Source organism: Myotis lucifugus, unplaced genomic scaffold (assembly GCF_000147115.1).
Source record: "Myotis lucifugus unplaced genomic scaffold, Myoluc2.0 scaffold_74, whole genome shotgun sequence".
Lineage (NCBI taxonomy): Eukaryota > Metazoa > Chordata > Mammalia > Chiroptera > Vespertilionidae > Myotis > Myotis lucifugus.
In genome coordinates, this window is record NW_005871122.1 from 3,562,989 (window position 1) to 3,567,225 (window position 4,237).

General features: G+C 43.5%; 1 pseudogene; it reads left to right on the plus strand.

The window, feature by feature from the left end:
* The first annotated feature begins 3,768 nt into the window (after window positions 1–3,768).
* LOC102437892 lies at window positions 3,769–4,036 on the plus strand (annotated as a pseudogene).
* Window positions 4,037–4,237: the final 201 nt, after the last annotated feature.

The following is a 4,237-nucleotide window of genomic DNA, read 5'->3' on the forward strand; positions in this document are numbered from 1 at the left end:
AGCAAAAGAATGTTATTTAAGAGTTGTAGTGAAGCCCCAGCAGTTGATTTTTCGTTTATTGTAATGCAAATGCACAACTTAAGCTCTGGTTGTCCAGACTTTTACCTCCAAAATAGCTATCTCTAATAAACAAGTTGCCAGGCACTTGAATGGACTCTTTATCCCCATTGTTCCTTGTTTTAGAAATCTTGGTTGATGTCAATTACTGACCATTTGAGCCCTGTGTTCTCTCTTCCTGTGTTATAAATTCACACTCTTATGTTTTAAATTCACTTATAAAGAGTGAGCCCCTCAAACTTAGCCCCCCACACTTGACCCCAACGAAAGCAGAAACCCAGGCTTGTGCTCTTTCTATCTCTACCTGTGACCTCATTGTGTGGCCCCCAGTGACGCCAAAATTTCTGTTCGGGTCCAAGTTCATTGTCTCACAAAATTGAAGAATGAATTCATGGACAAAGACGGTAAGTGGAAGCAAAGTTTATTGAGAGATAGATGGACTCCCTACAGCAGGGAGCAGCAGGAAGGGGACTTAAAGCAGGTTACCGGTGAAGCGTCTTTGTCTCAGGTTCCAAAATCCCTTGCCCCTTAAGCCAGTCTTGGAAAAGGTGCAGCTGGGGTTCCAGGAGAGCAAAAAGCAGGCCAATGTCCAGAGTGCCCATTCCATATTGCAGCCGGTATAGCTCAGCATCGAAGCTAGTTAAAGTCCATTAGTCCATGTGTGGAGTCCCATATAGCCATTAGCCATGTGGGCACCACAAGAGAGCCAGGAACCCAGTGTGCCAGAGAGAGAAGAGAGTGTGCTTATTTGTCTAGCGGTAGATATGTGCTTTGCTAGCTCCTGATTGGTTCTTTCAAAGAATTTCAAAGAATTCTGCCTTAGCAACATCCATATATTTTAAAACTCATGTCTCCCATATGGGCCCTTCTTTCCCTGCCCAGCTGGATTGTCTTAGTAACTACTGCTTAGCTGGTTCCAGTTTTAGATCATTTTATCTGGCTCTGTAGTTTTTCTCAGAACAGGGAGAGGTCAGCAAGCTGCATTCTGCCTGTGTCTGCAATGCTCCACTCCCTTCCACCCCCCACCCCATGGTCCCCATTCCTGACTGCCTAGCCCTCTTCTATCTCCTTACAGGTGTGTTTTCTACCCTCCAGAACCTGTAATAAAACATTGTTGTTATTGCTATTTTCAAAATTTCATGATGGTTATTGCTGAGAGTATCTTGCAATCATAAGAAATACAAGGATAGATCCAATAACAACACTGATTATCTATAGGCTGAGACCAGCACAAAACAAGATAAGTAAAAGATCATGTTAATGTTTTTAAATTATTTTCTCCATAACACTTTCTTAATAAAATGTGATGATTCTTTTTATTTTTTTTTTAACCCAGATGTTAGATCAGGGCTTAAGAAACTACAACCCAATTCCCATTTTTGTAAATAAAGTTGTATTAGAACAGAACCACATCCATACATTTGCGTATAACTGGTCCTTGAATATTGTCATTTTGTCATAATGTTAATGAGAAAAAACAAAATTAATTACCAGCCAGGACAACTGTCTAAGTTTGTACATTCTCCTCACATCTTCATGGATTTCCTCCTGGTTCTCTGGATTCCTCCCACATCTCAAACATGTGCACATTAGGTGAATGGGCAGGTATACAGAGTCCCATCTCAGTGTGTATGAGCACTCCCTGTGATCAAAGGGTGCCCTGTCTGGGTTTGGGTCCTACCTTGTGCTGCTGGGATAAGCTCCAGCTGAGATGCAAGTCTGAGCTGTTGGGTTCATTGTCTGGAGAAGTCGAAAAAGGAATTCACTGACAAGAGAAGGGTAAGTAAAGGGAAGTGAAGTCTGTTACAGTGAAAGTAACAAAGCTCTTGGCACTGGAGAAGGGTCCCTAAGTGGGTGTCCGCAGAAGCTCACTAGTCTAGGGGTTTATATTTTCCTACTCTTGTCCTCTATTGGCTCTTTCAAAAAAATACCAGCCAATCTCCTTTTGCCCTGATCTCCCTGCTTTTAGTTCCCGATCTTGGGTTCAGGGGGAAGGGCAACTCTACTATTGACTGATATATCCCACCTATCTTGCTCACATCCTGACCATCTGGGTTATTTCTTCCTTATGTACTATCTTTCCTCCCCGTGGCCCCTAACCTAACCTGCCTGATCCCATCTAACTCCTCAAAGCCACCCGTGAACCTGAATTGTAATCAGGAGGTTGGAAAATCATTATCTTCCTTGTTTTTGTTAACCTTTGTTAAATGTATGTATAGCTAACATTTATTTCAGTGTTTAATATTAGAAGTGTTTTGAGACTTTATAAGTTTGGTGATATTTTTGTGACCAGAGATATGCCATGGGAACTTTCTCTTGTTTACCTCAATTGGCCTATTATAAAACTGGTTTCCTTATATGTTATTTTACTTAAAGTCACAGTTTCCAAGAAACTATCAATAGCGTGAAGTAAGTGTAATGGGGCGACCCGCGGAGACGACCACCAGACACACAGATCAAAATTTAGGAGCCTTTATTAAGCAGGCCAGCGACTACAGTTACAGCACCCTGCCGAAACAGAGGCTGAACTGCAGTACCGACTACAGGAGTTACATTTTATTATTAAATTCAGTGGAGGCCCAGAGAAAAATGTGTCTTTCAAATTCTGGGCCCCCAATATAGAGGAAACCCTCTTTATTTATACTTTTTCCAGTCCTTTGTCTCCCAAATTTGGAATGAGACTTCCAGGCCTTCTGAGAAAGAAGGCCTGCGTGCTGGGAAGGGGCCATGAGACCATATCTCAAGGCCTGGCCTGACGTCAGTACCTTCCTGTGTGTTCTAGGACAGCGTGCCCTGCCTGGCCTAAGCGCCAGATATGCAGCCCAGCACAGTAAGCACTTAACTTTATTGTATTGGCTGCCTCACACTACAATAGTAAAATTGGGTAGTTGTGACTATGATCACATGTCCTACAAAGCTTAAAATATTTATTATTCACCCTTTACAAAGGCTAACATTCGAAGTTTTTTGTAGCCTGGCTCTAGATCAGTGGTTCTCAACCTTCTTAATGCGCGACCCTTTAATACAGTTCCTCATGTTGTGGTGACCCCCAATTTCATTGTTACAAATTGAACATAATTAAAGCATAGTGATTAATCACAAAAACAATATGTAATTATATATGTGTTTTCCGATGGCCTTAGGCGACCCCTGTGAAAGGGTCGTTGGACCCCCAAAGGGGTCACGACCCACAGGTTGAGAACCGCTGCTCTAGATGATCAATCCAGAACCACTTCTTACATCCCTAATAATCTTCATGGGGAACTCAAGAAGTTAAAATTTTTTGCTTAAGTTATAGTATAGTTAATAGACTTGGTAGTCAATGCATGTAGAATACTACTATTCCAGGGACTGAACTGTCTGACTGGACCTGCCCTGACTTTAGGAGATCCACAAGCAATTCGACCTTGTGCCCAAGAAGGACTGCAAGCGGCCAAGATAGTATCTGAGCCATTGTGCTCCAGGGAGAGACTGCCCACCACCCAGGATGCAGATAAAGAATCGCTGTCCACTGCCGCACCTCCACCCGCCTGTGGGGGAACACGGAGCCTGGTGCTGAATGCTGCAGGCACGCCTGTAGGGTGGACCTGGATTAGTGCGGATCCGACTGCGCCAGAGAATTCGCAATGAAGAGAATCTTGCCTGATGTGGACGTGGCCGGCCTAGGGATCCAGCTGGTGACTGCTGGTGGACCAGGTGGGGCTGTACAAGATGAGATGCCTGTACATCACTCTGGATGGCTTTTTCTTCTGAGTCCACATGTTAGCCCTAGATTCCTCCAGTGCAATAAGACATGTCCAAAATCGAAACCTGGCAGCAGATAATATGGGCCACATTGACCTTCAGAGATGGCAGCTCCCTACAGCTCTGCTCCAGGTCCTAAGAAGGGCCTCCTACTGCATGTGGCAGCTATGTTAAAAGGTTTAACAGAAAAAGGGATGTGCAAGTTCAAGGTACAGTTCACAACCAATGCATTTGAATTTACCATCCCAACATTTCTGGATCATAGAGACTTGGGATTGATCAACAGGACAGGAAAGGTCTATCTTCATGTAATGGGACCTTCCTTTAGAATAGGGCACATGGTTCCTTTATATGAACTAGTTGCATAGTTCCAGCTCTAATCCTGAAGTTGTCACCTCCTTATTTACAAGATGCATCTTCAATGGTATGCTTCTGA